General features: G+C 33.6%; 2 pseudogenes; both read left to right on the forward strand.

The window, feature by feature from the left end:
• The first annotated feature begins 659 nt into the window (after positions 1–659).
• LOC144254475 (putative N-acetylated-alpha-linked acidic dipeptidase) lies at positions 660–19,338 on the forward strand (annotated as a pseudogene).
• Positions 19,339–19,695: 357 nt separating this feature from the next.
• Positions 19,696–20,974, forward strand: LOC144254291 (small ribosomal subunit protein eS4-like; annotated as a pseudogene).
• The last annotated feature ends 5,497 nt before the right edge of the window (positions 20,975–26,471 follow it).

Genomic DNA, 26,471 nt, shown 5'->3' on the forward strand with positions numbered 1-26,471 from the left:
ACTTTTCTCAGTCTCCTACTAAAAGATTACAGTGAGCTGATAGCATGTATAGCTGTTCACATGAATCCTTCTACTTTTTCAAATTAAAAACAAAATAAAATAAAATAAAAAGCATGAAGTTTTTAGGGACATATGACTAAAGCAAATTATTTTCATTGATCTTCCTTTTTTATCAGATAATTATGGGAAAACACACTTTGTAAGAGATAAAAATACAAAGATTTGGGAGTATATTTATCAGGGAAAATTCCAAAGAGTTATACATCAACCTCTTTATTCAGAGCATACTCTGGAGAGCACTTCTAACATGTACTCTTGAGATTAGTAGCACAAAGTTCAAATTCTAGTCGATAATTTAAATCTCAGCTGTACCACTTATCAGCACAAAACTTTGTGCATGTTACCTAATCACACTTAGCCTCATGCTTCTCATCTGTGAATTGGGAAAAATAATGGAACCTACTTTATAAGGCTTGTAGTAAGGATTAAATGGCATAGTATATTCAAAATGTTTTACATGACACCTCTCTCATAGAAGCTATTGTAAACAAATGCTCAAGAAAGTAAATTCATTGACACTTATAACTTGTTGAATAAAGTAAAAGTTTTCCTCCAGCTAATAATGATATTTTTTTTTTCTTTTTTGGTCCAACAGACACATGGGTGGCTCAGCACCACCAGATAGCAGCTGGAAAGGAGGTCTCAAAGTGCCTTATAATGTGGGTCCTGGCTTTACTGGAAACTTCTCTACACAGTTAAGAGAGTATTTTAATTTAACTCTTTAATACAGATCTTTTAAGAGACTAAAATTGTAGAGAATGATATAAAAAGTAAAATGTATATAGCACAAGTAGGAAACAAAACTAGAGGTTGAAGTGGGCCACACTTTTAGAGGGCTTGAAGCTCAACAGTAGAGTGCTCCATTAGCACATTCGAGGCCTGGTTTGAGCCTCAGGACCACATAAAAATAAATAAAATAAAGGTAATGTGTCCAATTACAACTAGAAAAAAATGGCTAGGGTAATTTAAACAATGATACAAGATTTAAAAATTGTGGTTTTAATTTGATAACCAGTATTTTTGAGAATGTACCCTTTCTCTTTGCTTTAGAAAAGTCAAGATGCACATCCATTCCAACAGTGAAGTGACAAGGATTCACAATGTGATTGGTACTCTCAGAGGAGCCATGGAACCAGGTAAATTATATAAAATGCAATATGATATTGTTATACATGTTGTGAAGAAAAGAAAAGTGGACCTAGCTTGGGTGGATGACTGAAGTGAGTGATAAACTATGAGTGTTTCAGTCAAAGAATTAAAGCAAGATGGGCAGGGAGAGACTTTTGAGGTGTTTCTCTTAGTTTTCTTGATTTGATTGCCATATATTTTACATAAGGAAATGTTTTAACGATGACTACTAACATCTGCACAAAAGGAAAAACTGAGAAAACTATGATAACCTTAAGTTAATGAATTCTTTGGAGAATGTTATTTTCTACAACTAAAGTAATTGACAATATCTAGACACATTCATTCCATAGTTTTTCAAATGATCTGCTGGTTAATATATTTTATATATAGCCCTCATTTAGTACTTTTCAGTTCCATAGGAACTAGTTGGTTATACATTTCTTACTAAAATAGATACAAGTGAATTTTATATGTTTCTTCTTATAAGGGATCAAGAATGTTAATATCCTTCTAGTGAGTACTGAACAATGTATAACTAGCTCTTAATTGCATCTTATTTTGTATGGGCAATGTGCTAAACATTGGGACTGAAAGAATAATAAAGACCTGGGATGAGGGGCCCCTACTTTGTAAGGAGAGCCATACATTCAATTGTAATCTGTGTTTTATCAGATGTAGAAAGTTGCCCTGAGAACTGGGTAGACAGAACAATTCCCTTTTTTCTATGAGAGATAAAAGTTCAGAGAGGAAAAAATAGGACCTGTATCTTGAAAATTTGTAAGAGTAGAAAGTACAGAACTGTGTTTTTTCACTCTGAAAATGTTGGAAGGAAAGTGGTAAGGTAAGAGAGAGTAATAGAGAATTGAAAAGGTGGATAAAGATAAATGTATATAATTGTCCATATACTTTTGATTATAGTAATATATTGAGGTATGCATTTTCTCTATCACATTCATACTTTCTTCTTATAGAGGAAACATATTAAAATCAGATCAGACAGCACATTTGCACAAGATTTCAAGAAACTTGCTATTTTTCTTGAGTTGTGAGTGCTTCGTGTTTAGATGTTGTTGAATCATTTGCAATTTACTACATTTTTTACCTAAAGCCACAATCTTGCAATGCTGGTTTCTAGACAGATATGTCATTCTTGGAGGTCACCGAGACTCATGGGTATTATATATTTTAGGATGGAGGCCTAGAAGAACAATTTTGTTTGCAAGTTGGGATGCAGAAGAATTTGGTCTTCTTGGATCTACTGAGTGGGCAGAGGTTAGTGAATAATTTGCTACAATGTTAAATTTCATATTTTATAGTAACAAAGCAGTGGGCTGGGATGTAGATCAGTTCTAGAGCACTGGCTTAGTGTGCCCAAGTTCTGGGATTTGATCTCCAGCACCACAGAACAAACCAAAACAAAGCAATTTGGACTTAATAGTTAAATCTGTAAAAATAACAGGTGAATACAGTGAGAAAATGCTCAAGCTTTTTTTTTTAATCTTATGCAATAAATCCCTGCTCAAAACTCAAGAAAAAAGTATCTTTACTAAAGATCTAAGTTTTGTTTTTTAGAGATACAATGTTAATTGTTGAAATTAATTTATCTCTATTTTCTGAATTTACCTCTATTTTCTGGGAGCATAATAGTAAATAAATTGATATACTGTAAACTTTCATTTTCCTTGGGGGGGGGAGCAAAAATAGTGTTTTCATAGAATGTGGGGTAAAGCTTTTTTTATATATATATGTAATATTTGTTTTTTAGTTGAAGGTAGACACAGTATCTTTATTTCATTATTATATGGTGCTGAGGATCTAACCCAGTGCCTCACCAATGCTAGGCAAGCTGTCTACCATGAGCTACAACCCCAGCCCAAGGTAAAGCTTTTTACAAGAAAGATTTATGATGGTATCAGAAAAAGCCTAAATGTTTTCAGGATCTGATTTGCCCCTTTCAAATTATTTTTATCATTCAGAGTTACATATTTATTTTCATTTTTATGTTATATTCACAATGCTTAGGAAATTACATATTTTAGTGACTCAAAATCTACATTAATATCTCAAAAACATTTTGGTATACTTCCTGATAGTGTTCTAAAAGTGTTCAATTATCAACATTTACCAGTAGGGGAGCCATCCTAAAAGATAACTTGACTTCATGTCTACAGGATTCAACTTTTAAATTTTTCAAGCTGATTTTGAAATAGCTTATTCAATGTGAATGGGGCAATATTTTGTACTTAAATAATGAGATATTTGTAGGAAGATTTACACTCAAAAGTCTCCTAGGTCATTGCATGTTTGCTGAGAGAATTTTTAAACTTATCTATGGACAAACTACAGTATGATTAGAAATTCACTTCTTTTCCATGTACATAAATATGTGGACAGTTTCATCTTAAATGTTAGTTTTTTAAAGTTTTGTTTGTTGTTTCTAACTGGTAACCTTCATTGAATTCTTTCAAGCCAACTCTCTTTTGAGAGTCTTATATGCTAAATTTGTTAATATGGGCCTGTTTCATTCAGAAATTTATATTTAATGGGAGGGTGGTTATGTTGATATGTTTAAAGGTGGATTTTTCTTGTCTTATTGTGATAGGAGAATTCCAGACTCCTTCAAGATCGTGGAGTGGCCTATATTAATGCTGATTCCTCTATAGAAGGTGAATGTAGTTGTCCTCATTTAAAAAAAAAAAGATTGTATTAGAGATAGCAATTCAATTTATATCCTAACCAGGAAAGCAACCCTTGAACATATGTTTAAGAAATATGCTCCTGGTCTGTCTCACAGCTGCCTTTAACTCTGGAAAGTATGTGAGCCCTAAATGAGAGAATTTTTTTTTTTCCCCATTTGCTTTATACTCTAGAGTGCTGATTCAGGGAAGCAGCATTCTATGATAATAACCTATACCAGATTATCTTAAATATAACAGAAATTTACATAATATCTTTTGATGAGTAAATGAGGAGCATAGTTTTATAATTTAGAATATAAAGTTATTCTCATGATAATACACATATGCTTTTGAAAAAAAATGCTGATTTCCAAGATTTCATCTTTCACCAAATGTTTTTATTTTTAAGTTTTTCTTTAATTCAACAATTAAGTCCAGTATATAACTGAATACTTCTCTGAACTTTTCCAGGAATCCAGGGGAATCAGAGGTTAGGAAGGAATGGTCTTATATTTGGGAGTTCATGGATCACATATATGGTAAAATAAATCAGTCTTGGCTTATAATCAAGTACTAAAAGGGATATTTAATCATTCTGCTCTTGGCAGTTTGAAGAGGAGAATAGTAACTACTTGAGACCAGCAGTAAGAAAGGGAATAAGCATTTGAGACAGGTCTTGAATAATGTGTATGCTTTTTTAAAGGCAGAGAGTCCAACTAAGAGACATTTCTAGTTGATTTTCATGACAATGAAGCAACCCATTGACACTGTACTCCACCCCACTGATCCCTTCTGCTCCTTGACCAAAAACAACAGCTGCTTCAACACACTCTCTCTGCTTAATTCTTTTCCTGACAGTCTCCCCTGAAATGATGCTTTTTAGGGGAGGCCATATCATTGCAGCACTCATCATTGTCATTTGTTTTATAAACTGCCTCTCTCAATAAATAATACTCTTTAGCAGTATCTTGCCTGCTCACTCCTGGATTCTTAATTTCTCATTAAGTAAGTTTTTATGGCATGGTTGCTGAAAATGAAGAAATAAATAGGTGAAGATTGGCTGGGGTTGTAGCTCAGTGGTAGAGCACCCACCTAGCATGTGTGAGGTACTGTGTTCAATCCTCAGTACCACATTAAAAAAATAAAAAGGTGAAGGTATTGTATCATCTAAGAAAAAAAAAAAAGAAAAACGTGAAGAGTGAACTTTTAGAATATTTTCCTTAATGTGTTAGAAATTTAGGAGAACAAACTTATTGTAGATTTGCCATGTTAACAATTGGAATACAGTACCTTATTTATCTATCTATTTTTGGCTTCTATTTTTTAAAATGTTTAAAATTTGTCCCTTTTACATATACATGACAGTAGAGTATATTTTGACATATTGTACATACATGGACGATAACTTATTCTAATTTTGGTCTCATTCTTGTGGTTGTACTTGATGTGAAGTTACACTGGTTGTGTATTCATATCTCAACATTGGAAAGTTATGTCCAATTCATTCCATTGTCTTTGCTATTTCTGTCCCCCTCCCTTCCCTTCATTTTCAATTGTCTAATCTACTGAACTTCTGATATACAGCACTTTGATGGAGTTAGTTTGGCATTTATACTTCTTCTTTGTCCATGTGTCTGAGCTACATTGTCCTAAGTTCATTTAGAGGGTTGCATTTCACCTATCATTTCCTCCTCCTCTTGGACTAATGTGATGGCCTGGCCTTTCACAACAGACTTCCTGAATTTATTCCTGGCCCTGCCACTTCCTTCTTATGTGACTTCAGGTTATTGCTTTCTGCATCTATTCCTCACTTCTAAATAGATTACTGAGAGCACCTGTCTCCAAGGGTGAGTTACTAAGGCAAAAGGAGTTAATGATGGCAGAGCTCCCAGAACTTCCTTGCAGAGTAAATGTTCAAAAAAGTTAATCTTGATTCTTATTGTTACTACTACTTAAAATATATGAACAGATGAAACATTTGTGCCCTACAGAATGAATACTCCAAACACAGTCTTCAAATAAACAATATTCTTTTTATTGTAGATTTAAGATTTGATTTTTCATATATTTTTTAAAAATAGTGGGTTTAGCTGATTTACAACATCTGCCTGGAATTGTTTCATTGTATTCTTGTAGTTTTCAGGATTAAGAAGAAAGGATCTAATATGTGATTGGATCATCACTAATCTCATTTTGTTTTATATTAAAATTTTTGTTAAATTCCCATTTCTCAAATAATACAATAAACTATATTCTTAAGTTTCTTATGTTAAGATACAAAATTTACAGATAAAGGAAATTCCAGTCATGAACCACTCTTAAACTTAATACCTTCTCTATAGTCTTCGATTGGAGGTGTTTCCCTCATGTTGATATCCAGAATATAATTTAGCTCAAGCAAAAGTGGAACAGGTGCTGTTTCAAGTGCTTTATAGGTAAACATTTATTTAATACAATGACCCTGTGGTTTATTATCCTCATTGTACAGGAGACAAAACTGAGACTCAGACATAAAGTAACTTTCCCAAGGTCACAAAGCCAGTGAAGGTTGAGGTTATACCCACACTCTGCTCTTTCAGCTGTATTTTTCTAACCACTACATGTCATTTCCTATCCCTACTTCATACAGGTTTGGGGTATCATATTATACCTAAGTGGTTCTGCAAGTTACCTTTTTAATTCAGCAACATCTTATAGAAAGCTTTTCATGTGGCCATTGAACATTGGTTTACTTCACTTTAAAAACCAAAACAACAACAAGGATGACAACAACAACAAAAAATCTCACAAAAAGCCAAATAACAATAAAAGAACTTCTACAATATTTTCAGTCGAATATATCAATTCTCTAAATGAAGGTCAGATTGTTTCAGCTTATTGCAGAAAATATCCTTCATCTGCAGCTTTTTTCTGTGTAAGGAGAATGAAGGGCAAAGAGCAACAGGTGTAACTACTTGGTCCTGGGATACATGCATTTGAATTGTAACAAATGCTGCCAAACTATCCTGCTTCCCTTACTATGCTCTTAGAACACTTCTGTTTTAAAAATTACATTGGCTATATGTGCATATTTTTTCTTCCAGATGAATTTCAGAATTTTTAAATCTTGTTGGGTTGTCACTGTTCTTTTTCTTTCTTTTCTTTGTTTCTTTTCCTTTTTTTTGTGAGAAGTCTATTATTTGAGAAGTCTATTATTTTATTTAGTATCCTAAGAAGACAATAGAGTTCGTCTTCATATTCATGGGTTCCACATGACACTGTTCTTAAAGTCTCAACTTTTGCTGTTCCCAGACATGGATCTTGAACTTTGAGATAAAGGCTACTTGCTATGCTCTGAGTGTGTTGCATGTCTTTACATTTCTGGGAATTGGTGTACATGATCTCTTAGCTGTGAATGTCATTTCTTTTTGGTCCAGTTAATTCTTTCAGTTCAGAAAACTCAGCTGAAGTCTCACATTTTTGTTGTAACTCTCTACCTGTACCTCCCTACACCCCTGATGGAGATACTCCCTGTGCTCCCAGGGTTTCTAACAGCACTTCTCCTGGGTGCTTCCCTTTACTCTCACCCAGCAGCCCTCAACTCCTGCAGGAATTATGGAGAGTCCACCTCTACTCTGTAGAATCAGCTATAGAGCAGCTAGCTCACAATTTTATGTTCACAACAGATGTTTATTGGGTAATTGCTACAGTTCTGACTGTTGGAAACACTAAGGATATATTAGCTAATAAAAGAACACCCTGGTTCCCATGGAACTTATGGCCCATTGGGAGGGCAAATAACAAAAAGACAACTATTTATTATATTAGATAGGTGAGGAATTTAGGGAAAAAATAAACCAATGTCAGAGAGGAAGAATGTAGCCAGGATAGGGAGTGGAAGGAGCATGCTGTTTCAGATAAGATGGCCATAGGATATCTCTCAGAAAATGTAGCATCTTACTAGAGGAGGAATAAGTAGTATGGACTTAGAAATGCTGTGTGCAAAGGGCCCAAGGGAATATTCTTGGCAGAATGGAAAATAAAAACTTGGAGAGATGATGTGGGATGTTTCATACACCATGCTGGGGGACATGAGGGAGATGATGGGTTTTATAGAGTGAGATCAGGAGCCATTCAAGAGTTTGAAATAAATAAATTTAGTTTTTGAAAGGATCATTTCCATCTAGGAAGTTAGCAGTGGTCTTTGAATAAAAAACTGAGAGAAATTAAATGAAAACCAATGTATCATTTTTCTGTCTTTCAGGAAACTACACCTTAAGAGTTGATTGTACACCACTGATGTATAGCTTGGTATACAATCTAACAAAAGAGGTAAAAAGAAATATATATATTATATATATATATATATATATATATGTATATATACACACACACATATATATATGTATATATATATATAAGTTAAGAAAAATCTAACTTCTATAAATAATGTTTCATTGAGGTGACATTATGATGCTATTGTTGTTTTATATAACTCATCTTTTTTTTTTATGTAGCAATCCACTCCACAGAATTTCACATCTAACATGCTGCCTACACACTACCCCGTCTCCCCCCACAACATATTAAGGCAGCCTGTATGTAGCATTATGTTTACTATATTCTGTTTAAAAATGAGGAAACAGTTGAGAAATGATAGCCACCCTAGTCACCCAAGGTGTACAGTTGCTGAACTGGGACTTTGTCCTATGGTTTAAGTCCTTAATTTTACAACCAGTTTCTCCTTCTTAATATACTGTTCCCAATTAATTCAGGACTCAGGAAAACCAAATGTTCTAAATGATGAAGACAGAGCATGCATTAAAAAGAACAAATGATTTTGGGGGCAGAGGCTAGATGAGACTATGTAACTTCCTTCTCAACATTTGCCTTGGACTCCAATCCCCTGGACTCAGTGAGCCTGAATGATAGCTCAATGTTATCTTAATTGTCACAACACAGAGGGCACTGAACTTGGTAGAAAGGTGGATACCTAAATTTCTATAGGACAGGAATCTCTTTAACCTTCATACTCCATAACTCTGGTCCTAATCCAAGTTAGTAAGAATGAAGGGGGTCTGGCATGACAGATTTTTGTTTCTGCTAATTGTCTGAAGTGAATGGACAGAAAATAATAAGGACAACAGAAAACCTGTTCACTGAATAGAATCAGAAATAAACAATGTAATTTCCAAGAAAAACAATTTTTTCAGGAGGAATTATAAGTTATAATACATGTCATTAAGCTTCAGTTTCAAAAGCATGAAATTTAACCATATAACTTCTATTGAAATTGAAAAATCAATTGGAAAACATTTATTAGTCTAGCATTTATGAGCTCCATTGTTTGGCTGGAGTTTTATAAATTACTGCACAACATACAATATTTAAGTATCTGAGACCTGGTATTTCATAAATTTCCCCTATTCAAGTAATTCACAATACATGCTAAGGAAACTTGGCAGTTATTTTTGTTTGCTAACTGAATTTGTGGGCTCTGGTTATAATTGCAAAAATGTTGCTCTCAAGGTCAGGTTTGAAGTATGTGATGCTTAAAAATTTTAATTTTCTTATTTGTTTTGCGAGAATGATTTGTAGTATTTCAAATTTTGCTGGTAAACTAACTACTTGGTGGCATATTTTTACACTGTTTAATATATATATATATATGTGTGTGTGTGTGTGTGTGTGTGTATATATATATATATATATATATATATATATATATATATATATCCCCCCCTTTGGCTAATGGAGTTATCCTATTCCTTATGTGAAGTTTGATATTAAATTATAAGCTTGAGTGATATAATTGCTTTTCATGTTTTATAAATTTAACTTGTGTCCCTATAAACTTTTGCATATGCATCTCTTATAGCACATAGGATACTGATTTCCACATTTTCCTGGCCACCCCTACTGTAGAAAGTTTGTTATGTGCCTTATTGGTCTATGAATCCCTGGCATTTACAAAGGCTCTTAAAAAATGTAGGTGCTCCAAAAGGTATCTATATTGCACTTGTTGAAAATTAGTTAATTTGACACTCATTAATAGAAAATACAAACACTTTATACCATCATTGTTCAAGTATCTGTAAATAACTGGAGAATGTCAGTTTAGTTTGCTGCCTAATTTTGGTACAACTTGTAATATTCTGGGTCTACAATTCCATAAAAATGTAGAATTGTAAAATCGGCCATGTTTTACTTCCTTATTTTTCTCATTTATGAAACCAGAAAATGAGTTTAATGTTTAACACAATTACACAAATAATTGGTTAAATAAAATATTTATATTATACTTTATATGCATATATACATATATTACTTAATGGCTTTGACAATCTTTCTGACAAGAAGAAGTCCTAAGAAGAATACATTCTGGGGACTGGGATTGTGGCTCAGAGGGAAAGCACTCGCCTTGCAAGCATGAGGTGCTGTTTTTGATCCTCAGCCCCACATAAAAATAAAATACAGATATTGTGTCCTCCTATAACTAAAAATATAAATATTAAAAAAGAATATATTCCCTTAACCAGTTCACTTCTTTTTATTTTCCTTTTCTAAGAAAAGGGAAAATATATGGTTTTGAGAGTCACCTAGCCCAATTTCGAAAAATAGACAAAAAAAAAATATACATTTTCTAAAGAAAATGGTTTGATAATAATTTGATGTGGTCTTCTTTTCTATGCACCTTATGGATTTTTCTTAATGTAGTCATTCCCATACATAATAACATGAAAATTTCCGTTTAATGTCAGAAACTCATTATTGTAATTCATTTATTTATTCATTTGCTGCACCACTGGGTGACACCCCAACTCCACAGTTTTTAAGGACTGCTAATATAAAGATTGCAGTTTTTGTTTTGTGTAACTATAATTAACTCCCTGGTTAACAACAGACATGTAAGTTTTACTGCATCTATTTTTTTAAAGTGTTTTCCTTCCTTCCATTAATTTGTGTAGCTTCAAAGCCCGGATGAAGGTTTTCAAGGCAAATCTCTTTACGAGAGCTGGAATAAAAAGAGTTCTTCACCTGAGTTCAGTGGCATGCCCAGGTAAACAAAACAGCAACCCAGCTTTCTGCTCGATTTGATTTTTTGACTGGGATTGTTTAGTAAATATCAGAATATTTTCTTTCAATCATAAATTTAAAAATTAAATTTCAAAATGCTCTAAGATCAGATAAAACAAATGCTTAAGAGTCTCAAATCCAATATTATGATGTGTTTTGAAGTTAAATCTGTTGGCTATCAAAAAATGAGTGTTATTAGAAGGGGTACTTGCATATGGTACATACATATAAAGTTAGAATAGAGATAATGGTAAAAAGTAATTCTCATCATATTTCTATCACCTGATCACTTGCCTGTTTTCTGAACACCACACAGTTAACAGATACTTTGGTTACTCTAATATTGAACACAAGCATTACTTCTGCATTGGTTGTATCCTCACAAGCAAGGGAAAAGAACTATCTCAGTTGTTTGAGAATGTTGATATGAACAACATGTATAATTTAAAGTAATAAAGGAATAATTTACATCTTAATTACCTGAAAAAATTGGTTACTTATTTCACTTTATCACATACTACAAATACAGATGTTAAATGAAATAATCTAAAGGAAAATATTTTTAAATTTCAGGAATCTTTTTTAAAAGGAACTTATAAACTAGTCATTAAACTGGATATTTTGTGATCAAATTAATGTTTCTCTCATTCTATTCTTCATGTTTAAGAGTGTCATAATAGGGATGGAGTTTAGTTTAATTGATCTTTAATCTAAAATTGATAAAAAATTACTCTAAAATAATTCTGTTTTTTCCCCCTAAAAGGATTAGTAAATTGGGTCTGGTAATGATTTCGAGGTGTTCTTCCAAAGACTCGGAATTGCTTCAGGCAGAGCACGATATACTAAAGATTGGGTAATTGTCTTTCCCTAAATTCTTCAAGATTATTTATGAATCTATTTTAGCCAAACAAATAATTTTGACTTCAAAAAGTGGCTCAAGTATTAAAGGAGGTGAGGAATATGAAGGCAGAAAGGAGACATGGTAGGGCTTGGCAGTGCTGGTCCTATGTGGGGTGGGTCCTGCATCTGATGTCTGAGCCCTTGTTCACTGCCCCTGGCCCCAGTACTCCTGACTGCAAACTTCTTTATGTTATATTAAATATTTTTTCTATTTTATTTGGTGGCATTGCATTCATAAAGTCATTTAAGTCATATAGGAATTGTCTCTTAAAATGTTTATATTAGTGCATTATAGTTATATGTAAGATTTGGGTTCATTTTGATATAGTCATAGAGGCATGGAATGTAAAATTTGTTCCATTTCAGTCCCCAATGCTTCTTCTTGCCCTCCACTGCTCCTTTCCCTTTTCACTTCTTCTAGTCTAATGACCATCCTTCTATTTATTTATCATTTTGTTAAAATCGGTGCTTTGTAGAACATAAAGGTGGAATGCAGCTATATGCACATGACATAATATCTTTACTTTTAATATCATTCAAAATTAATCCATTTAAATACCTATATAAACATTTCTATTTTTATCTCTTACAGATCCAATTATTAGACTAATCTTTAAAAAACAAGTGACATAATGCACAATGAAGATATGAGTCATATGCCCTTCCTTTTGTTGTTGCTACTACTATAAGTTTATATTTTAATTTTTATCAAAATAACATAGATGCATAGTTTATAAAACCTCATAACTAAAACTAGTAGCTTCTTATATCAGTTTGGTACTTGTCCCACTTGATTTCTATTTGTCAGGTGAAAATTCTTTCAACTTTTACTTTTTAATATGTATCTACCTCCATCTTTATAAATTATCAACAACAAATAAATGATCAATATCAAAAATTCAAGCACTGTGGAAAATGATCAAAAGGCATAAATCAGCAGTTTGAAAAGTTTTTCTTTTCTTTTTCTTTCTTTCTCTCTTTTTTCTTTTCTTTCTTTCTTTTTTTTTTTAATGTACTGAGAGCTGGAACCCATGGGATTTTACCACTGAACTGCATTCCCTGTCCCCTTTTTACAATTTTTAGTTTGAGGCAGGATCTTCCTAAGTTGCCCAGGCTAGCCTTGAACTTATGATCCTATTGCCTCAGCCTTCCAAGTTGCTGGGATTACAGGCATGCACCACTGTGCCTACATGAAAAGTCCTTCCTTGTTGGCTTTTTCTTATACTGTTGACTTTCCTTATACCTGTCTGACCATCCCTCCCTCTCCATTGTGAGATTCTGCATTTACTTCTGAACCCCTCACTGCTTGGACAGTCTACTTTTCCACACACTGTTCAGCAGAGAATTATTTTTTAATAGAATTTCAGTCTTTAAAAAATACCACATATTTTCCTATATAATATTGTTATGTTTATTTACGTACTTCTAATAGTTTGGTCTTCTTAAATTATTTTTATTCAAATGCAACACTTTTCTTGACTTTTCCTCAGTCTCCTAAAACATTTTCACATCTCTGCTATGGTTAAAGACAAGTCTGTAAGGTGACTCCAAAAGAATGTTTTTATAATATTGTTTATGTCACACATGCATATATTTTCCTTAGTACAAGCATAGAGTGAGTTCAAATATTGTAGTAGTAGACCATTATTAAGTAGTGCATTGAGGTATTTAAGTACTTCCTTTCATTTATTATTGGTAAACATTAACAGTAAATTCAGTGCTATATTTTATTATAAGCTATCTTACAAGAGATATGTGTTTCTTTTGTAGAAAACACACAAATTCAGCAGCTATCCATTGTATCATAGTGTCTATGAAACATATGAGTTGGTGGAAAAATTTTATGATCCAACGTTTAAATATCACCTCAGTGTGGCCCAGGTTTGAGGAGGGATGGAGTTTGAATTGGCCAATTCCATAGTGCTTCCTTTTGACTGTCGAGATTATGCTGTAGTTTTAAAAAAGTATGCTGACAAAATCTACAATATTTCAATGAAACATCCACAGGAAATGAAAACATACAGTGTATCATTTGGTATGTTTCACGTCCTCTTTCCAATGTCATTTGTATGTTTCCAGTAATTTCTGAAATGCAATGACCTTCCTTAGGACATTTATTTTTTATGTTTGTTCTACATGATGAAGTATTCTGTTTACTTGTGCACATGTACTTTTCGTGTCATGACTGCTCATATACCTTGTAAGACACAAAAGAGGATGATCTTCTATATTCTCACTTTTTTTTACCTATGTAACAACATCATTAGAAATTACATTCTTAAAGCTTTTGATGATTTCAACTTCTATTTCAGATGCACTGTTTCCTGCAGTAAAGAATTTTACAGAAATTGCTTCTAAGTTCAGCAAGAGACTTCAAGATTTAGACAAAAGCAAGTAAGTTCTACATTTATTTATGTATATAATGGATATAATTAACAGGAAATACAAGTTGACATCTTGGTTACAAAAGAATCTTTGGGACATTTTGACTGTGTTTGTGTCCACTCTACAGCACCCTGTGCAGGGTTGCCTACCTCCTAAAGACCTATCTCTGACATTGCTTAGTGAACTGTGCTGCTCAGAGATGCCAGTGTCTTCTTGCTGCCAGCTGATGAGGTACAATTTACCACCTAAACACTGAAGGGTCCTCCATGTGTTACCCCAGAACTTTTTTTTTAATCTCTTGTTCTTTCATTGTTTGTGCATCACACTTCAACCAAATTCTCTTATTTCCAAAAACATAACTTCTTTCTACCTCTTCTTGAAGTTATTACCTCCATGCAGAAATCCTCATCTGCACCTCCTGCTGGTAAAATTCAATTTATCCAGAATAGGAATTAATTTGAAACCATTATTTATGTTAAACATTATATATGTGAAATTTATATATGTTAAACATTAGGATTAATCCTAGGTAAAATCATAAATGTAAAACAATTTGAACAAAATTTGAAAGTTGATAATGTGACAATACTAAAATACTATCAACTATGCAAACTATGCAAATTTCAAGACTCAGCATAGAGTTCTTATACTTTAACTTAGCATTTCCACTTATTTTTTTCCTTAAGGACATCGTCTCAAGTTTTGATTAATAAGATATTACCTAGAGAAAGATAAGAATTATAAAATTATAATATTAAATAATAAAAACAACCTAATGCCCAGTAGGGAAAGAATTTACTGAAAGATCTCTACCAATTTGAACATTTTATAACCATTAAAAATAATCATTCCCCAACACCAGACACACAAAAAGAAAAGCAAAAATGATTCTTATAAATATTATGTATGTGAATATAATAACATGTGAGTTAAACCAAAAACATAAAAATTATGTAGGTTAAATTTTTGACCAAACAGAAAAACTTCAGGGGGAAGCAATTAGTATAATAATTGTGTTATATTGACACTAGTATATAGGGAGAAGATTTTTTATCCTTTATATTTTTCACGAAGGTTTTTATGTATAAAAAATAAGAGAAATGTCTTTTTAAGGGGATCCCAAACACCATGTATTCTACAAAACTGATTTTTCTATCTTTAAAACAAATGATGTTTCCTTCTCTGACAGACTACCTCATGGCTTGAATTATGTTTTCTAATGGAACTCAGCTTGACTATCCTTGAGTATTTCTATTTGTGCCTGTCCTCTTTGTATGATAATTAAGATACAGTGTGTGTCTTTCTTTGATGTTTAGGGATCCTGAAACACCTGTATGTTGCATATAATAACAGTAAATGTCAAATAAGGAAATAAAGTGCAGGTTGAGTTACTAGACTGAAACTTTGAAATCTAAAAAGACACTTCTGGCCCTGTTTTTCTTACATCAATGTTTTTGCTCATCAGAGAACATAAGGTGTTGACTCTAGTACCTTCAGGCTTACATAATAGTCAACTTTAAAATATATAATTCTGTTATCCTCCCTGGAGAGGCTGGCATGCTCCAGGAGTGAAAAGACTGTTTACTTAGCTGTCTTGAGTATTAGCAACCCAGGGTTACTCCAAGTTGAATTCAGTTACTATACAAAGAACCTATGAAGACTTTTAGTGGTAGCCACAAGATGAGAAATCCAGACAGAGAAAGGGAGAGATAGAAATAGAGATAGAGATGGAGATGGAGATGGAGACAAGAGAGAGAAATATAGTTGGGTAAGAGGAAAGGAGAGAAATAGAGAAGGAGAAATAAAAAGAAGTAAGTGTGTGTGTTTGTGTACTTACCTGTGTGGATCCACATGACCTCTTGCATTTACAGCAATGCTTTGTGAATTTGATTCAGAAACCTGTAAGTTCATATTGAAATTATCTTTCACTCTAATCCCCTTTGTTTATATGGGCTGCTAACAGATAAAGGCTATGCCTCCTTTATACTTTCAAAAATACTGAATTCATTATGATAAAAAATAAATGTTGAAAATAACTTAAGTCTAAATTATGGGATCTTAGTTATTTCTATTTTTGTTTTGTTTACATAGTGCAGCCAGTAAGAAAACATTGGTGACCTCCTATTTCACTCAACAGCTTTCTATTTGAAAATTTGGGCAACTTGATAAGCTATTGATTCTTAGTTCTGTCATTTATAAATTGGAGCTATTGCTGGGCACAGTGACACACACCTGTAATCCTAGCAACTCAGGAGGATGAGACATAAGGATTATCAGTTCAAGACTAGCCTCAGTAACTTAGTGATGCCCTAAACAATTTAGTAAGAGCCTGTCTAAAAATTTCAAATAAAGTAGAATTAAGAGGCCTGGGGGATGTGGCTTAGTGGCTAAGTACCCCTAGGATCAATCCTCAATTGATCAATCCCCATTTTAATTAATTAAAGTCAATTAGAAAATTATATTTTAAAAAATGGAGGTAGTATCTTTCCAACATGAATGATTGGCCTGAAGATTAAAAATAATGTATTATGTTAGCATTCAGAACTGTGATTACTAAGTGTCCTTATTGTTAAAAACAACATAAATATTAAGAGCAAATTAAACCAATGAATAAAACAATTATTCCTTTTCTAGTTTGTTAATTAAATTATGACACAAGCAATATATTGAATTCAAAACTCATTGTGAAACTATTTAGGACTGTTAGATTAATTTTGATTATGCTGAATCATTTTTATTACAATAACAACCATACCACCAGCATTTGCAATGCAAATTCTGTGGCATTTTTGGATACATTGTAGGCTTTCCACTACCTTTGAAAGAACACAAAGACACCATCTCTTATGCTCATGAAGGTTTATCCTTAATAACAAGAAAATGTCATGAGTTGTCACTTAAAAAATATTTATAATTTGCCTGGCACCTTACAAAACATTTATAAATTGTCTCATTTAAATATTGATATGACTTTCAAAGTAGATAATTAAGATTCCTAAGGTGATAAAAGCCTTCCCCAAATTCATTTTCTTAGATTTACCACTTACTATTTCCGCTTACATAAAAATTACTATCAAATGTTTCCATTGGCACAAGTCACTGCTTCCATAGTTTCATAAGTCTCAGCAAAATTGAATTTTACTAGATATCAAAATTATGATTATTACCTGTTGTGGTTATTAATTTGCACATTATAGGAATTTTAAATATGTTTGCTTGCTGGGTAATACAATTTCATTCACTTATACCTATAGTAATTTCCTTTTTAGCCTAATATTATTGAGGATTATGAATGATCAGCTGATGTTTCTGGAACGGGCATTCATTGATCCTTTAGGGTTACCAGACAGGCCTTTCTATAGGTAAGAAAGAAAATATGACTCTTCACTTTAATATCACATTTTAAAAATGTTGTGCACTGTGGAAAGAAATATAAAAATTGATTTCTTGCAAGCTAATAGAATATTTCAAAATATATATAGTATCAAATATACTATATTGGGTTTCCAAATAATGTAATATGATTCTTATATATCTTTCTTTTTAGCATTTTTTTGTGTCTGATTATAAAAAAAATGTTTACTTTAGGAAATGTAAAAGATTCAGAAAGACACAAACAGAAAACAAAAATCTCTCCAATCAAGTTTATATTTTCTTACACGATTTTAGCCCTTGTTCTATTTTAAATATAATTATTTTTATATATATGCATGATAATAATAAATTTAATAAACATGAATTAATATGTAATAAATATATATTTATTTACTCCCTAAATTTGTTATTAAAGGTTTTTCCACCTAAATTTTGTCAAATGTGCTTATTCTGATAAGTACCCACTGCCCCCAGGTTGCCAATACTGTGAGTACTGCAAAATGGGTTATGTTATGGAACTGCCAGAAGTGGCGCCACCTTTCCCTGTAGGGACTGTCAAAGGGTCAGGAGTTGGGAGAAAAGGCATCATCCAAACAGGGTGACTATTTTGCCCATGGTAGCATGATTGTGTCTCTTTAACACTTTTCCTTGTTACTTTGCAACTTATCCTCTTTCAGGGCTAGTACATGACCTGGCTTAGCCTCTTCAATGAAAGTCTTCTTTCTAGGTCTTGTAAACATCACAAATGGTTTTTAATGATTCTTCATGCCTTCAGCTAAGCATTAAGTCACATTTAGAATATGACTTTTTAAAAAATAGAAAAAAGTTGGTTGGCTGGTTTTAAATGGGAATTTAATGATCACAGCAGTGTTATAAGGCCAGTGGTAGTGTGGTGTAGTAAAATTCAGTACTTATTTTTTATTCGCATTGATACAAATAATTTAATTACAGTCAGTTTCATCCTCTGTGAAACTAACAGCAACTTTGTAGATTTCACTTTTAAGAATTAGAAATATTGGCCAGGTGTGGTGGCTCACATCTATAATCCCAGCAATTTGGAAGGCTGAGGCAGGAGAATCACAAGTTCAAGGCCAAACTGAGCAACTTAGTGAGGCTCTAAGCAATTAAGTGAGGCTCTGTCTTAAAATAAAAACTAATAGTAATAAAGTAAAATGAAAAAGGGCTGGAATATGGATTAGTGTAAAAGCCCTTTGGATTCAATCCTCAGTATAAAAAAAATAAGAAAAGAAAGAAAGACCTACAAAAAATTGTAGTAAATTCTTGAAGAATACTAAGCACAATCTACACCAGGTAATCAGCAGTTGTTTATCCTTGTTGCTACTGGTGTTAGTCTGAACAACTTTGAGCTATCTATTTAAAGTAAAAGTAGTTAATACATATTTCATAGACTAGTCTTTGGAGACTAGTGAACTTACAAGTTGCTTGCCAAAGAGCTACTCAAAATATAAATTTAGGAATATGAGATCCAAGATGGTATGGTGCTCCTCTTTCTTTCTTGTATGTCATTTGTGCAAATAACAACGAAGTATTTTCTCTGGACAGGCATGTCATCTATGCTCCAAGCAGCCACAGCAAGTATGCAGGGGAATCATTCCCAGGAATTTATGATGCTTTGTTTGATACTGAAAGCAAAGTGGACCCTTCCAAGGCCTGGGAAGAAGTGAAGAGACAGATTTCTATTGCAGCCTTCACCGTGCAGGCTGCAGCAGGGTCTTTGAGAGAAGTAGCCTAAGAGAGTTCTCTAGAAACCTCAGGTTGAATTGGTATGGTATATCAATTGACAAATTAAGAAATAAATGTGGGAGTTTATTTATTTATTTTTTTTGTGTGTGTTGTGTGTTTACCTTGTTCTTTGTTATTCTTTCTGGGGAAAAATAAAGAAAAAATAAATATTTTTATTGTATAATTATGTAATTCTGAAATTGAAAAGTTGGACTGAGTTTTAAAAGTAAAGAGAAAAACTTAATATAATAACACTCTTATCCAACAGTATCAGGAAATCAAGTCAGGTGCAGCCTTTTCAGATTTAATCCCATTACTGTACACAGGGAATTCCATCAGCCTGTTATGGAGCACATGGGAACAATGCATGAAGCTGCTCTGCCCTAAAGCCCTACCCTGCTTGTTGGCAGATTCTGATCTAATCAGGTTTCTAGTAAATGTAGTCACTCTGGACCACAAAGGATAATTACTTTTGTATTAATATTTTATTATATATATGAATATTGTATTATATATTATGTATAATATAATATATATTAATATTGTATATAATATATATAATCAAATGAACATTTCTAAATCCAACAAGAAATATTAAGTACCATTTTCAATAGTTTTGTAACCCACGTTTTGCTGACCTGTTTTGCCTTTTGTGCCAGACATAATCACTTTTTAAAATTTTATGTTTATCTTTTCTCAGCCTCTCTTTGTTTCCAACTCCCTCTCTCCCTCCCTTTCTCTCTCTCTCTCTCTCTCTCTCTCTCTCTCTCTCTCTCTCTCTTTTTCTTTAGTACTACTGGAGATTGAAACTACGATTCAGGGGCACTCTACCTCAGTGAGTTACATTCCTGGTTCTTTTTTATTCTTCATTTTTTGACTAGGTCTCCCTAAGTTGCCAAGACTTGTGTTTCTAAGAAACATCTGAAGTGAGTAGCAGCTCCAAAGCTCTGAATGCAGGATAAACTGAGCATATGTTTGTTCCTCATTCATCCACTGGTCCACTAAAGTTGAGAGAATGTCTTCCTCTTATCACTATGGACTTCATATTTCCTATGGAACAGACTTAAATATGCATGGACGGGAGATGAAGCAAAGAAAGTCTGCATGACAGCTCATTAAGACTGATGGCAATGTCTGGACTGATGTGACTTACCCTGATAATTTTATGACATCATCAATAGTGACAAGACTAGAGATGATGTCCATCTGATCTATAACACCAGGGATCACTTTGCTATTTATTGTAGTAACCTGAGGAACTCCAATATAAGTTGTGGAAAGTGAGAAAGATCTTTGTAGGTAAAAAAAGAATCCCTTGTCTAGTTATCCACAATGCTCACACCATTTGCACCCTGATCTCCTCATGGAAGAATATAGTGATCTGTATGGATCCTGGAGGTGCTAACCTGGGAAGTCCTGCTGTGATCATAGCAGAGAGACATCCTGGCTCTTTTGATATGGTTCATGTGAGTGATACCATCTGGCTTGTCAACATATTTGTTAATGACAAAAGCGACAAACTATGCATTTTGCTACCCCCAAGAAAAGGAATCCATCTGTTCATTCATGAAGAAAGAGACTGGTGGCCAAGTAAACTAGTAGTGAAATGGTTTCTAGTGGCATATTGGAGAATTCTCAATAATTAAAGATAATACAGTATGATAAATTGCAAAGATAAAAAATATAAGTATGTTGCTCAGAACAAGTCAAAACAATTCTGACCTCAAACCCAAAACAAAATTTTGACTTTGTGTGTGTGTGTGTGTGTGTGTGTGAGAGAGAGAGAGAGAAAGAAACTGTGTAAAATTAGCTAAAGGGCTAAAAACAACCATGGTTTTTAATGTAAGGTGGCCCCATCACTAAAGTCAAAAATTATAGAAGGAAAACAGAAGGTTTCCCTATACAGCCATCCTGATGAACACATGCAACGTGCTAGTGTAGCTTCATTCAAATAATTTTATGCTAATGTTCAGTCCTCTCCTCCATAAGTATAAATAAAAAATATAGATGGTTCTATATTAAATATTAGAGCAGAACTTTGAAATAAATTGTCCAAGAAGCTTCTTGCACCTGAAGCTTCCTATTGAATAGGCTGGGCATCTGCCAATATTGTCTTTTCTCCACCAAGGCTAACTCTGCCAATCCCTAGAACAGTGCCCCACCCAGAGCCAGAGCATCCTATCTTCTTTGTTAGATCAGGTCATATTCTTTGCCCTTGAGCCCTTTGATTCTCATTTTCTCCTCTGGAGAGGGTGTGAGTGAGCAGCCCACCCACAATGACAACAGTGCTTCATCTCAGCACAGGTTCTCAGTATGGGAAGATTCAGATTCATAATGTAAAAGGATGACTGCATTTCATAAATACCTCACTGCACTGTCTCCAGGGGTCTCAGTTGCCAGCATTAACTAAGAACTGTTGCTCTAATTCTTTGTTTATAAATTGATTACATGATCTGTAACAAATTTTGGGTTAGCAAATTAATGGCTTTGTAAATCTTTTTGGAGACCATTATTATTTTAATAATAGCTAAACATTAATTGGGCACTTATTATATAGCTGGTAATGCATTAATCCTGGCTCATTTAATACTCATAACACATTTCTGATATACTAATTGACAGATAAAAAAAACAAACATGGTGAGAATAATTAATTAGCTTAACACTAGCCAATAATGGAGCTATTGTACAGGCCCATTCATAAACCGAAAGGTACCACATTAAGTTACCATTGAGCTTTACATTCCTGATGCCTATGGTTAGTATGTTATTTGTAACTGAGTAGTTGTGAATGCCATACTTGAAATATAATCACTCATTATTCCCATCACACTATGATTTATATCGATTCATAAATCTTTTTTTTAAGAGAGAGAGAGAGAGGAGAGAGAATTTTTTTTTAAAAAAATTTATTTTTCAGTTTTCGGTGGACACAACATCTTTATTTTTTATTTTATGTGGTGCTGACAATCGAACCCAGTGCTCTGCGCTTGCCAGGCGAGAGTGTTACCACTTGAGCCACGTCCCCAGCCCATCATTCTTATTATTATGATGTTATATAATTTCTTATTGCGTTTTCATATTTATTCTATATGTAAAAAGTACATAATCCATTCATTTTGTTCAGGACTAATTGCCCTCTTAGGAAATGTCCTGAATCACATTGGATTTGCAGAAACTGACCTTTTGGTAGATGACTAATGAATTCAAAGTGCTGAGTATTTACCATTTTGTCCATTCACACTGAAAGTCAGTACCAGGTTATTATAAAAGCAATTGCTAAACATATTCTACAATACATACAGGCTTTTAACTCACCATTTGTAAAAAGTAAGTAGAAAAAATTCATCTAAACTGTTCTGTAGGTTAAAGGGTGCTCTGTTTCTTGACCTTTGAAGTTCTGCAAGCATAACCTTGCCAAGATTGTTGAGGCGCTATCTCCTTCCATTCAACACGGGCCTTCCAGAATCCTCCTTTGCTTATTGACTTAACCAGGGCATCCTCTGTAAGGCTAAAGCTGCTGGCCTCAAGGGATTCTTAATTCCTATTCACCCAAATGTAGAAAGTTTCTCTAATATATCTTAGCTTAATTATGTATTTGAATGCCACTAGTTTTTGTTAGTGAGAGTCCATTTCTATTATGTAAGACACCATCTAACAGGCCAATATTTTCACAAATTGAAGTCTATTACCAACATTCACCATGATATTTATGATGTTGTATATTTTTATTTTGTTTCTGTTTAACCAAGAATTTTAAAATTGTACTAAGGGATTGGGGATATAGCTCAGTTGGTAGAGTGCTTGCCTGGCATGTAAAAGGTCCTTGGTTCAAGTTCCATCTCCACCAAAAAAAAAAAAAAAAAAAAAAATTAAAATTGTGCTAAGGACACAATTGTGTAAATTAGAGAATCATGTGGAATCTATTGGGAACACAGGTAATGAAATATACTTTATGGATCTTTAAAACCCTTAGTTTGTAGATGCAGCTTGAAAGAAACTATTTCAAAGGTGTTGTTTCACAGATCATACTCATGTATAAATTAAAAGCTCTGACAAGAAAGCAGGAGAAACAATGCTTTCCTCTCATAAATGTGGATGGATCAACCTTAATCACTTTTTCGACAATTTACTTCATTCTTTTCATTTTTAAAAGGGAAATTTGTTACCTGCTTTTTTTTAATACCTTGTGGTTGTGAGAATTTAAAAAAATATGAAGGGGCACTTTATCAGTAGAATTTAACCAAGAAAAATGAAAGCATGCAGTGCATTTAAAGCAGAGGCAGTTTAATGGTAAGTATTGGTTACACTGGTGAAGGAAGCGCTGAAAGAAAAACACAAGCCAGAAAGTAGCATCACTGTGGATCTGCTACCATCCTAGATGGGAGGGAAAGTGTGACATTACCTACCCTCTGGGCCAGGGTGGTGGACACAGGCATGGAGGAGATGGTGCCCTGCACAGGAAAAGGAGAAGCCCAGTGACTTCTCCTTTTTTTCAGTGAATATCCTTCCAGTCCTTGTTGGAAACCAGCTTATGTAGAAAACTGGGAAACTCAGCCCTCAGTGTCAGACTACCAGTGACACAGGGCAGAGTAGAGGGGAGACAAAGAAAGCTTCTGGGGTCTTACAAGTCCCTGCCTCATGCAGTCAGTCCTTATTAACACTGGGCTCCTATTCTCCCCTCCTAGGTAGTTTCCATGCAAACACATGGATTAAAGAAAAACAATAATGGTGATATTTTTAATTGACTAATATTAAAAATGCATCCAAAAGATAAATGCTTGAAGAAAGTATACAATATTTAATGCATCAATTATAAAATATAAAAGGCCTGACTGGATCCTTTCTTTGAGGTACAGTACTTGGCATGATTGCCCACTGGAAGTGACTGCCAAAAGAGCATAGAAGAGATTTTGAACCCTGTGTTCTGTGTCAAAACACAACTGTCACTTCAGTGTCTTCACTTCAGTTGTCTTTTACATGTGTGGGGATTTTTGAACTCAAATCTTCCTTTCTAGGTTTCTTAGATCTTTCTTTGTCATTCCCTAGATGTTGAGAATTCACTTCCCACGTTTCACTTCATTTTCCTGCACTTTAAGATGAGGTGGTCAGGAAAGGGTCCTCTGTCCCATGCAGTCAGCCTTCCAGTCCTCAAGTGGGTGACCATGCAGGTGCTTTTCTCCCAGACCACAGAAAGCCCTTGGTTTGCCTGGGTCAGATCCCACCCTGTGTGTCCCAGAGAGGACTAAGAATTTCTTCAGAGAAACCAAGAAGTGTTTGCTAGCCACTGGGAGAGGCTCCAACACATTTGGGTTTCCTTTTGCTTATTCCATTGCCAGGAGCCCCCTTTCTTCTGTGCTAGAAAGTCAGAGTTGACCTCTAAGGCAGCTCTGACCTAGGCAGGAGGAAAGGGGAGGAGGAACCAGGAGGTCTCACTACTGGCCAGAAGCCAGACCAAAGGGGACTCTGAACTAACAGTATATGCATACTCATTTGCTGAATCCCAGATTTTAATTTTAAAATTATATTCTTCCAAATTTCTAAAAAGAGATTATTGTAAGGGTAGAAGTGAGAAATAAATATCAAGCTTATTTAATAAAAATAAATATTGATGAGGATGTGGAAGGAAAGGTACACTAATAAATTGCTGGTGGGACTGAAAATTTGTACAATCACTATGAAAAAGAGGTATGGAGATTCCTCAAAAAACTAGGAGTGGAACCACCATTTGACCCAACTATCCCACTCAGTTTATATACAAAAGACTTAAAATCCGCATACTACAGTGACACAGCCACATCAATGTTTATAGCAGCTCAATTCACAATAGCTAAGCTATGGAATCAAACTGTGTGCCCTTTAACAGATGAGTGGATGAAGAAATTGTGGTGTATACATAAACAATAGAGTGTTACTCAGCCATAAAAAAGAATGTCTTTATGACTTTTGCAAGTAGATGGATAGACCTGGAGACTATCATGCTAAGTGAAATAAACCAGTCCCCAAAACCAAAAAAATAAAAAAAAAATCAATGATATATATATATATATATATATATATATATATATATATATATCAGTGAATCCATCTAAACATTTAGACAGAAATACAAACTTAGACAAAGTCTTCCAGCGAATGGAAAAGGGAAGTAATAATTCCCAATTTATAAATTTTATATCTTAGTCTGACAAAGGCTTTACAAGAAATAAAAACTATGATACAGACTTTCATGTAACAGAGATGCAGCATTTCTAAACAAGTTACTAGCTCATCAAATTTAATTACAGATTAAGGCCAAAGATGCCATGTTCAAATGGATTTTTTTCTAGAAACAATAACTTGTTAACATTGGAGAGTAGAATGAATATAAATCACCACAAAACAGGAAAAAACAACTGTTATGATTCATTGTCAGTTCATAATTTAAAAAAAAAGTTTCAATCAATGAATCAAAAAGAATAATGAGCTTTAATAATCTAACAAAAATGCCAATAAAATCTTACTGCCACGTATCATATTTAATGAAGAATTTGAAGGCTTGTATATGGAGTGTGGGTGGCAGGAGGGTATTGCTATCACCAACCAGGTTCACCACTGTTCTGGGTGTCTCTGTCATAGCAACTAGACAAGAAAAGAGTCATAAAAAATAAATCATGCATGGACCAGCAAGAATTAAATCTACCATAATTTATAATGTATTATATTACACAGAGCTACCATAATTTGTAAAATTATGGTGCTTGTGTCATTTTATTATATCACATGCTTGTGTGGTTACAAAACTTCCCCAAATCCATAAACTATTATTTAGGGAAACTAGAAAGAAATTTAATCAAGTCTATTCCTACAAATAACAAAAGTAGGAAATAAAATTCCAAATATATTTAAATCTTACTAAAATATCAAATACCTAGAAATAAATCTAAGGAAATATGTACAAATGAATGAACATAAAAAATAAACAGGGTCTCACTTATTTTTATTTTGTTTCTGTTTAACCAAGAAATTTAAAATTGTACTAAGGGATTGGGGATATAGCTCAGTTGGTAGAATGGTTGCCTGGCATGTAAAAGGTCCTTGGTTCAATTTCAATCTCCACAAAAAATAAAATAAAATAAAATTTTGCTAAGGACAAAATTGTGT

Source organism: Urocitellus parryii, chromosome 4 (genome assembly GCF_045843805.1).
Source record: "Urocitellus parryii isolate mUroPar1 chromosome 4, mUroPar1.hap1, whole genome shotgun sequence".
Taxonomy (NCBI): Eukaryota; Metazoa; Chordata; class Mammalia; order Rodentia; family Sciuridae; genus Urocitellus; species Urocitellus parryii.